This window comes from Amblyomma mixtum, chromosome 4 (genome assembly GCF_055824585.1).
Source record: "Amblyomma mixtum isolate Tamu chromosome 4, ASM5582458v1, whole genome shotgun sequence".
Classification (NCBI taxonomy): Eukaryota; Metazoa; Arthropoda; class Arachnida; order Ixodida; family Ixodidae; genus Amblyomma; species Amblyomma mixtum.
This window is the reverse complement of record NC_143015.1, coordinates 54,248,712-54,260,477: the sequence shown is the minus strand read 5'-3', so window position 1 is coordinate 54,260,477 and position 11,766 is coordinate 54,248,712.

Below are 11,766 nucleotides of genomic sequence, written 5' to 3'. Positions count from 1 at the left end.
CGACGGTAAAATTAGTTCAAGCTTGCTTACCGATTCAAGCACTAGATCATCCTTGATTGCCAGCCCTTATAGGCAAGCTCTTGATTGCGCATGCAAAGGACCCTTCTGTGTGGAAGGTAATATTCCGTTTTCACAAAAGGTCATTCCTTCAGTGAATTCGTTTTGAAGTTGAAAATGCCATTCGGATGTTTTAAGCCAGGAGGGAAACCAGCTCAAAAAGAAAAAAAAGTGTTTGTCACATAAAATATGAAGTAAGACTTAATATCGTGGTCAGTTCTTTCAGTTTCGCATAGGGGAGCCTGCAGAATTGTGTATTATTGTCAGGCACTTCCCTCGCGCAGGAAGTTCTATGGCGGCCGTGTCTGTCTCGATGAGAGCCACTAGGGAGGGCATGTGTCTAACTTTACCGCTCCCCTGAACTCGTGTCGAGCACAGTTTAGAACTCTTTGCAACAGTGATTTTTCGGGACAGAACAGTCAGTGCCATCCTTCGAGGCGGAAAAAGCTGTCAAGAAGCTTACGAATGGATACCGCCGCCACTACCACTGTTAGTTCATGATGTCGAATGATCAATTTACCTTCTGGCTGTGCCTGGACTTGCCACGCCAGACGATCTACATTACAGCCGTGTTGCGGTGAACTTACGTCATCTTCCGCCTTGCACACCCTCTGGAACTCTGAATATTTGCAAGGAATGGACGTATCACCCTCAGCACTGACAACTTTGGTAGCTTTCTACGAAACCCTATGGGTTGGGACCTTGTGAAGCACCCAGCATACTTTTTTCAAGATAATGTGCGAAACGCATAGCTGTTCACCCTATTTCCATTGGCACCGAACGAAACGTATATTGCACAAAATAAGCACCATTGAGAGCGTGCTTACGCGACAGCTTGGACGCAATGTCTTGAACTCGATTGTATCGTTAGGCTTTGTACTTGTGCTTACTACCAGCATCCCATGCCGGAAATTGAGTCATTGAAATCATTTTTGCCCTCTCATTGCTAGAAAATTGCCATGGGACCTTTAAACGAATTGCAGTCTAAGTCATTATGCAGAGTAGGTAAAAGCTTTGCATGCTTTTCAGTAATGGCAAAGCACTTTCTAGAACAGTTTATGGATAGTGCTAGCCGCTTTCTTGAGTGGGAATCGCTGAGATCATGCAAGAACACATTGCATAGCACTTTTTGTGCTGACAAACGAGCAAGAGACGTACGCGGGCAAGAACCTGCGCTGACGACTCCATAGCAGGGGCCTCTCAGCTTACTGTGGCAGTGAAACTGAATCTTGTTTCACGATACTGCAGCTGCAGAACACGACCCGAAGATCCACGGTTTACTACTCGGCAGTCATGGTCCACAATCCCTGCCCGCCTCCTTTCTGCCGCCTTCATTGCTCTTATTTTACAGATGCCCTCGTCTTTTTATTGGTTACCCCAATGCAGGGGCGCCTACGAAGGCAACCACTTCGTTTCAGACATTTCCCGCCGGCTGTCGTGAGGGCTTCCAAACGATGAGATGCAAACGTCGTGCTACATGTTTATGGAGGAAGGAGACCTGCGTAGTCATAGCAGAGGCTTCAAAGATCACCACGACGCCGGTGCTCCTCAGCTCGCGGTGCACCTTTTCCAAAGGCATGGAGAGAAAGTTCCCTTCAGCTTCCACTTCACATTTTAATGCGAGAGTGTTAACGAGCCTCACGAGGCGGAAAAACCGTCGTCATCGTAGCTGTCGCCGTCGCCAAGTCTAAGTCTGCCGCGGGTGCGGTGCGTCGTTCGTTCCTGAGAAATCCCGAGTCCACCCGCGGCGGAGTTCTGTTCTGCCAATGCAGGGGAACCGCTATGCACCCTCCGCCCACTTGCCCGCGCGCGGCTGCCGATAGCAGTTGTCGTTAAACAGGGAAGCGGCACCCCATCCTCTCACCCCGATGGCTTCTGCTGACTGCGGCTGCCGGTAAGTGTCCAACTGGCATCACCCCACCTCCCTCCATCTCCTCCTCCCTCCCTGCGTGCGGGTGCCCAGGCGGTCTGATAACGCTATCGCGTTCCGCTCTTAAAGGCGAGGCTTGAGCATCATCCAAGTTTTTTATCCTGTTCTGTCGACTTTCAGGGTTTGATAAAGAATGGGAGCCATAAACGCAATTTATGCTTCATAATACTGCGGCCATGTCGTCCAGCGTTCTCCCAGGCTATACGGCCGTGCAGACCTTCGAGGGCCAGGACTGGATGCCGTTTTGCACTCTCGACTTTTGATTTCGCAGCTAAAACTGTTGGTTACCACCAGACTGTGTCAAACACCGTGCGCTACTATACTGTTGTTAACAGTGTGGACTGAGAGTAATGTCCGCCGTTTCCCCGCGATTGCTTTCTTTGCTTTTATTCACGGCAGTCTGTCCATGGCCCCGTCGCAGCTACTGCATGGGCCTATTCATCTCATACAAATGAAACACTGAGCACGGTGCATAGCGTTTGCAATGATGTGCGGAATTGAAGTGTGCATAATATCTGCCTTTCAGAATAGTGTGTCGCATTGTACGTAGTTTGAAACAACGCCCCAGCCTCTTCAAAAGCAGATGCATTATTTATAGCCGACAAGCACATAATTGTGCACAAAAACGGCATCAAATATCAAATGTTTGTTTCTTCATTCCCAATCATCTGACGTCTGTGAATTTCCGCAAGCAGTGACTGGTTTTTCAATTATTTATTGCGCAACAGTATTGGGCTTTTGCTTTGTTCTCAATGAGGCGTCCTTCTCCTCACCACCGTTCAACGTGTGGGTACGTAAAGTATGCTTCTGGACGCATGTTGTATTTCTATAAGCAATCAAATTTTTTTAAAGCAGTCGAGGCGTGAAGAAATGTGTTTTTTTCTCGATGTTTTTTTTTCAGCAATTGGACCACGGCTCTTTCGTGCAAAAGCTCTTTTTGGCCAAGCAATGCGTCAATGCTCCAATCAAATAGTGACTATTGCTAAAATCATCCCTCCTGAGAAGATGCATAAGGTAAATATTGCGGCTGTAACTGAAAAATCTTGGGCATTTAGCTAAGGCCTTGAGGCAACGTAACAATAACTGAAGGAGGTGAGCAGTTGTCCAAAGTTCCCAGGCCACAGGCTCTGCTTGCTTTTCGTCGGTATACCCCGGCAATTAAAAATCCGATAAATTCATCAAGGTTCTCAGCGGCAAGAACGACACTTCTAGCCTCTACAGATATTCTTAGTTTCGAGGGTGTTGTAACTGCCCGGCTGTACTGCTCAAAAACAGACCATGTGACCTGGCAACTTTTGACCCAACCTGTATCTTCAGAAGAATCCTCTCATTTATCCGTTGAAATACTATCGTTATTAAGGAACCCCAGTCAGAAACGTCACCGAGTGATTCGATGATAATATGCAACCATGCAGTGGAGGTTTCCTGAAATTCTACGTGACTAAATACAGAATAGAATCCAGCTGCACTCCACAGCAGCCACGAAAGCAGCGACCGTTGTTCCGCTGCCAGGTCACTTATGAAAAATTTAGACTTTTAACTACAGTTCGGCCATTGCAGATGCAACACAGAGGGCAAAATAATGAAAAAGTGATTGTCCTGTCTTTCTTAATTTGTTTCGCGCCTCTGTTCTTTCTTTGGTACAAAATGAACATTCACCAACTTACCAAATATAGTCATTAATGCAGAGTTTTCAGGCATATCCACTAGATGTATGTGAAGATGGCAGAAGAGTACAAGCGAAGCCGTGTTATCTAGCATTATCATGCCCCTGTAGCGCCACCTCACGTGCCAGCGTGTAAAAGACGATGAAGTGAGAGGCTTCGAGTGAACGTTCATGGCTGCCTCGCAGAGCTGACGCGTCGGTCAGCTCTCCGCCGCTTTCTTCACTAAGCCTCATGGGGCTTCCTCAATAAATGTGTACTACTCTTCAACACCCCTCTTAATCCACCCTGTCTCTTTTTGCCGTTGAACTGAAGTTAATCATTAGATCACATATCTCTACTTAGATTACCTGTTCTGCAAAACTAATTTTGTACAGAACCTATATAACCCAAATTAAGCTTTGAGGGCTTTTTCAGATTGTTCTTTTACCTCAGGCTGGTGTCTTTGCTAAAATTGATAGGCGTATTCACGCTGCGTGAATTCCATTTTCCGCTATCGGAGGGAAAATGCTTTAAAAGGTGCACTCCGACTGCCACCTTTTGCATCCATCCTAAATTAACGCATTCAGCATGTGCCCAGTAGAATGACTCCATAACTATGCCTAGTGCAATTTTTTTTTAAAGCAAATTGAATGAACTGCTCCTAAAACTACTGCCACCCCCCTCCACTGTCATCTGTGTCGAACTTTAGAGTCCGTAATGGGAATAAATGCAATGGATGTAGTGAATCCGTCCGGTGTAACAAGTATCGCTACATGACAGCAGTGGATGCCCAAGAGTAAAGTTAAATTCCTTCCTCCTTGTCTGCTTCGCGTACCGGTCGTTTAGACGAGCTTCGGTGTTGCGTTGAGAAAGCCAACGAGTGTGTTCAATACCCTAGCATTCGAATCGTCGAACTAAGATTATGGTAATTTTAGTTTCAAAACGAAACAAAATAGACGTGTCATCACGTAACTTCCTCTGACTCGCGATAATATTCACCTTTCGACTGCCTCCGAACATGCGATTAAACATATCTCGAGCGGAAATACTGGGGGCCACAAAAACCCTTAGTTGGCAACATGTAGCGGTCATTAATCTTTGGAAATCCACCTGTTTTAAAGCACCACTTCGTCCGCCTAGCTTCCTATGCTGCCAGAGTAATCCGGAATTATTTCCGTACAAGTGGTCGTGACCACCCTAGAAGCTTTTTAATGAAAAATTTAGGTATCAGCTGTTGAAATTGCCTATTTATGTTCGCCGATTCTGGAAATGATAAGTGAGCCCGATCACTACTTCTGAATCCAAAACTAGATAAAAAAACCTCTGATAAAAAAAACACCGCCAGATAGTAAATACACCATTCTCGCTCCATGTAGCACCTACTTGCAATTGCACCAATTTGCAAAGTTGCAATTTTACGTGCGCTGCTTATGCCGCAAAAACATATTTCTCCTCCACAAGAGCTTTAGCAAAGTGTGGTTACACGTGAAGCGATAAGTATAAAACACAGTGCAATCCAACAATAACTTAGAAAGTAAATAGGGTGTATACAATGAACAGCAGTCATTAAGCTTCAAGCCTGCGGTCAGGAAAAGATTGCTTTGCCTCTGAGCTGCCGTGGACATCCACTTTCTGCAGCTTAGGAACGAAGCTCGACTATGGATACACCGAAGCGGTGAACCGACGCCTCAACTGGAAGCTCATTAAGGCTGTAAGCCGCATGAGCTTTATGTTCTCGAAAGCGCCCATGCACTTTATACACTCTATCCTTTGTGCTTGTCCACAAAACAAATTTCTGTGACACGCAAACTTTTACAGCCTCATTGAAGCGCTCGTTCTGGCGTAAGTCAAGGAGATATGCGTCTACGCCGGTAGGCATATTCGCTGTGTTATGTGTCGAACCAGGCACCCTTGCACACATTGAAAGTATTGTCGCACCGATCTGTCAATTTTTCTCGATGGGAATGGCAAAGACAGGTATGATTTCAGATGTGTGAATGGATATTTAGGACGACGATTTACCTAAGTGGCTCTTATCCAACTTGCATAGTAATGTGTTTATCGCTTCATATGGTCTAGAGAGTGAAGGAAGTATTGAAGGGGGACTGATTGCCGCCGCTTGTAGAGGTATGTCTTGAGAGTTGCGATGGTTGTCCATATATGCCACTGCTTTTGCTGAGCCGCAAATGTCAGACGTTTGGCCTTATACACGCTGACTGCACAAGCAGAACAACATGGCTATGGTGTGCCGGCACCTACGAAGGACATGCGCACACAGGAGACATGCACAAACATTGTTACTCCGTCCGACTTGTGTACCGTTCGCGCGTTAGAGATGTATTTCTCTATCTCTCTGTCACCTCAAAAGGGCAAACGGAACGGAGCTTTAGAGCTCGAGTATAGATTTGTTATTGTTTAAGAAATGCAATTGAGGGGACTTAAATTGTATTAAAGCATAACACAGTATTTGGAAGGAATAACTACTGTGAATTTAACAGGTATATTATATTTCACCCTAATATAGAAATCTCCTTGCATGCACCGATAGAGACAAGTTTTTGCCCCAGAGCACACCCTCAACTCACTTTATGCTTTTTGGAATTTAAAATAAATGTCACAAACCATACCCCAATCAATACTTCAGTACCCGAGTGAGTCAATTTGCTGCACAATCTTACCGCTTCCGTCGTAATCTCAAGGGAAGCTTGAGTAAGTTGTTTGTCTCTTTAACACTTTCGCTCTTTGCTTGAAGTTTTTCACAGAACAACTGTTTTTTCCTTTATACAATTTCATGACGTGAGATATGTGTTTTCAGCTCGTTGTGCTGTCCTGCATATTTTATAATCAGTGCAGAGAAGCCGTTCAAGAGAAAGACCATAAACCGGTAAGGAACATTTAAGAACTGTAAGAAAATAACCATGTGCGCTCTATTGCCGAGCGCAATTCTTTTCTCTCACTCATAAAAACTAAGAGTGGATAGAGTAGAAATTGCTAAAAGCGAACTCATTGCATTATACAAGGTGCTCTTGCGCTGTAGAAAAAGGATGTTTTGTGCATTGAAAAAATCTTATCTTTTTCATCACCGCTTTCTCGAAGCAACAAAAAAAGAAAAACCATGCACGGACCTCTTCCGTAAATTTCTGCATTTTATATATGTCGCTATATGTAATATGCGTTTCGTGCAACGCATTTCTGTTGCGAGTGAGAGCTGTGTATATGCGGTTTCACTTCGCGTTTTGAATTTTTCGTGTTCTTAGCCTCACTATAAATCCTCTCTGGGTAAGCTTTAAAGAGCAATAATGAAAAGTGACCTTTATATGATGTGAATTGAATGTGTGCACATGACAAGTATTGTTTTCACATTTCAGTTCTTAGATTGTTATATCGCAGGAGTTCGCAACGAGGTGAGAGTTCACTGTTCTGATTCCCTATTGTTCTGTTGCCTGCACTGATGCTAGAATGATTACCAACCAGTAGGTTTTTTTTGTTTCTGAGCTACTTAATCCCGACATCTTAGGCAGCATCAGCCTTTTTTTTTTCAGGCAAAAGCCGCGTCTACACATGTGGTAAATAAGTTTTTTCAGATTTTACCCCCTTCATCCCAGTTATCAACTTTTGCTTTATTTGCATAGAGAAAAGAATACAGTCAATTTACCTATGGTCATGAAACTGCTAAGAGGAGGCGGCTTTTGTAAATATCCATAAGAGAGTTTGGTCTTGACCTCTGCCTAAAGATGCAAAAACGAATGTCGTAATCTTGGTTAGGTAGTGTAATTTGCAGTCGCTCGCCAAACAATAGAAACCCTGCTTAGTGAATAAAACTCCCCTCTCGCATAGTCTCGCGAAAATTTGGTCAGCGTAATGCAACACGCCAATTTTAAGTTTGCGGGAAGATGGTGGCTGCGGCTGGCGAAGGACAGGGTTAATTGGAGAGACATGGGAGAGGCCTTTGCCCTGCAGTGGGCGTATTCAGGCTGAGTATGATGATAATGAGAAGGGAAAGAAATTTTCCCAACTTTCTTATTTAACGCTTGCTAGGAGTTAGAACGGCGAAGTTTACTTCGTATTGCACTGTTCCTTTATTTTTATTTTCAGCTCACTGAAGGGACTTTTCGTTGGTACAAAATAAGGAAACCATTAAAAATCATCATTTAGTATCACAGCGTAAAACTGATAAGCAAATTATTCTACTTTCAGTTATGAAAGAATTTAAGATATTATTAATTATAGAAATATCCCAAGTTATTACGATAGAGACAGCAGGTAAATCATTAAGCTATACAGAAAAGCTTGGCAACTGAGGTCGGCGCGAGTATAGTGAACACCAGAACAGATGGATGTTCCAATAAAAATGTAAAAAGAGATTGCACCTCTAGTGCTGCATCTTTCGTTAGTAGTGAAAGCGCGGATTACCTCTCTAAATTCAGTCCTGTCAGACTAGGGCCCCGATAGTAAGTTGCTGACAGTTCTAGTCGATGGTCGTGCACAATACAGGGTCTGTTCTGAAAGTAGTAGGGCTCATTTTTTGAAATAAAACTTATTCATGAGAATAGTCCAAGCGATTCGAATTTTTCAAAGTAGCACCCGTCCACATCTACACGCTGCTGCCAATGAGTTTTCCAGTTTTCGTACGCCTCCAGGAACGCCCGTACCGCAATGCTGTTTAGCTTCTTCCTCACATCCTATTGAACCGCCTCTACCGATCCGTGATGTTTCCTCTTGAGCGTCGATTTTATTCTCGGGAATTGAAAAAAGTCTGGCGGGGCCAAGGCGGGGCTGTAGGGGGGCTGAGGCAGCGTTGCCGCCTTGTGCTGGGCAAAAAATAGGGGTCCTCATTCACATGATGAAGAAGATCCTAGCGGACCGCTTTCCTGTTGGCCTTTTGCTCCTGACAACACTCGCGGCACCAACTTCGCACACACTTTCCTCATGGCTGCGTTTTCTGTCACGATCTCAAAAACTTGGGTTTGAGGAATGCTCAAGTCCTCAGCAATCATTCTGATACTCATCCTACTATCAGTGTGCAGTAAATGTTTCACTCGCTACACATTTTCGTTAGTCTTGCTAGTCGAAGGGAGTCCGGAGCGGTCGTCGTCTTCCACTCTTTCCATACCTCCTCGGAACAGCTTGTGCCACTCAAAAAACACCTGATCTACCCATGCCAGTTTCACCGTGTGCCTCCTTAATCAAGTCGTGAGTCGCTTTGCCCGTTTTACCAAGATTTACACAAAATTTTATCGCGTATCGCTGATCCAGTAAACGCTCTATGATTCTGCGTGACGAGACGTTTCGACAGGGGTTCACAGTACAAGCGACCTGCTGTCTTCAACGGCCGAGAGCCGACTGCCGATTTTCCCCAGTATTCCCGATATCCCCCTTCAACGATCCTGCACGCGCAGACCGCCTCTCGTCCGCCCGTTCGCCCAGGAAAAAAACAGTCCTACTACTTTCAGAACAGACCCTGTATGTGGGTGAACAGGTCGGTCGCAGGTGTTGCGCTTAACTTTCTAACAGTGACCATCGCTTATGGAAATGGCGCCATATTCGTGAAATAAATTTTTACGAAGCGATGACTGATGGTAAGACATAACTTCACCAGCGAAAGAACGAGACACGAGGAGAAGAAGAGCACAGGACACAGGACGTGTCTCGTTCTTTCGCTGGTGAAGTTATGTATGATGTACACCAACTAGCCCACATGGGTGCCTTGTTACTGATGGTAAAGTGAGTGAAAAAGTGGAAGATGTGCAAGTTTTCGGGGGAAGACAGTTTCTCAAGCTGAGTGCGTGTTTTAAACAATTGACAATGGTATGACGCGAGTGTGTTTCAGTCCATTAAATATAAAAAAATGAAATTAAGTAGAAACGTAACGGGAGGTTTTAGAGACAACTAGTGTTTTGTATGACGTAAGGTTTGTCGGCACCGCGTATATCAGATGTGTATTGCATTTGACGACACATTAAAAAGACGAACGCAAGTTTGAAGAAATTAGCAGGAGCATATTGAAGATTTCTTTAAAAAAACTTTGATATTTACAGAGGCAAGCGTGAGATTAGTGTAGTGGTTCCTCGATAAGTGTTACTACAACGGAAGTCCAATTTTCTAGTATGTGGTTGTAAGTCATATCGCCTCATTTTTATTGTGATATCAGCTTTGAAACCCGGTTTCATGGTTTTAGCATCGATCACTAACGGTGGGTGTTGCAGTTCATCCAAAGAGTGGCCGCAGTGGCTGAACGGCTCATTAATGTTCATGAAGATTTAGCAGCGAGAGCCGTTTACGGTATGAACGACAAGGTGTAGCCGTGGACAACTGGTGTGTGCTGATAGGGCGGACGGTGGTAGGCCTGGCAAACTGAAGACAAGCACGGTCACAAGCATCTCGGTAGCATGGAAGCTTTAGAAACAGCAGAAAGCCCTGGAATCAGGGAAAGAAACGGCGCAGTATCTGTCTCACATATCTCGGAGGACACCTGAACTGCGCCGTAAAGGAAAGAAGGAAGGTGGAGTGAAAGATATAAGAGAGAAAGAGGTGCCCTTGGAACATTTGAAAATTGTCCATTCTTCCACTCGTGGGGACAGAACGTAGCCTGTAAGCATAAAATGCTTAGGCGAGCCGCAGCCACTACTAACCCCCAAGAATGCACCTTGGCTAACTGTGGTGGCAAAAGGTGTAGTGTGTATGACTAAGAAATACAAACTTCAGCACTTCGAAATTGAAGCTTATGAGGACACAATAAGCTGAAACGCACTCTTTAGAGGAAAGTTTTTCTTCCCGAAAAACATAGACAGTAAGGACGCCCTAGAAAGCGCTATTTTTTTATTTGGTCCAGGGGAGTGGGGGCTCGCATTAGAATTTGGGGCCGCACTAGAGCGTTTAGTGTCACTGATAAGCCTTCACTAAAGCGGCAAAGTGATGTTTGTTTTAATGCACCAGCATTTAGGTTGTCGTCTCACCAAACGCTTCCGGCTACTCTGCCACGAGATTCCATGAGTGGCGGAGTTGGCCTTGTGATGTCATCATAAGCTGGCCGCATGGCACGTGGAAAACTGCCGACCGGGTTGTAAGCTACCTGGCTGCTTCTCATAGCATGTTGCAATGAATTTAATTGATGTTAATTCATGAAAATTCGATGCAATACCCCCTGCCCGCCGTGGTGTATGGCACACACTATGCGGGAGCTCGGGAACATCAACCTGTGCATCGCAATAGCCACTGCTGGCGTTGTTTTACCTGGGCAGTAGCGCTGCGCTTAACCGTTGCCTTACCATTCCAGTAAAAGAATTAAGACTTCCCGCGATGTATGAATGTGATTAAGGTGGGCGTGACGTCATCAACGCTACGTGACCATCAGCGGACGAATCAGAGGGCACCGCAAAACTTGAAGGACTGGGCTTACTTCTCAAATCTTTGATGTTGGCCCACCACAGAAAATAGATCTTAGTAGATTAGTAGGATTAGTGGAATAAGGTAGTTCACTGGCTCGGATCAGCATAACTGCTATTGATCATCCAATGCAAGGTGCTAGAATTATAGAAGATGGTGAGTCGTGCATACCATTAATGCGCTAGAACCGGTTCCAACCAGAGTTTTTTGTTGAAACTAACAAGAACAGCCACACATTGGAGAGACCATAGCAGGCAATATAAACACTAACGCACTTTCTTCTTTAAGAATGTTGTTAGGATGGCCCCGAAGTTGTGTTTCTTTTTGGGGCACATAAATTACGCAAGCTGCGGCGCATTACCATATATTTAACATTAAGGGTACCCATCTAGCCTTTTCTTTTCCAGAGCGCTAGCTTTTACGCGGACTTGAAAATTCCACTAGCCTATAAGGAAGCTGGAGAAAAAGGACTTGTGAGTATAAACTTTTGATATAAATGTCAGTATATTTCTCTGCCACATATTTGCACGTTAACCCTCTGAACACAGGTCGCACCTGTGGAAACTGTTAGCCACCGCGTGTATTTGATACACAAGGTGGATCGTTTCGTCATTAGTTTCAGTCACCCCCCTAGACGCTGTCACAGATGGATGGTTTTAGAGCGTGCGGAATTCGCGTACAACAACTGGAAATTATTTTGCTCTGAAGCCAAGAGATATTCTTCAGAAGAGATGCGTTGGGTGCGAA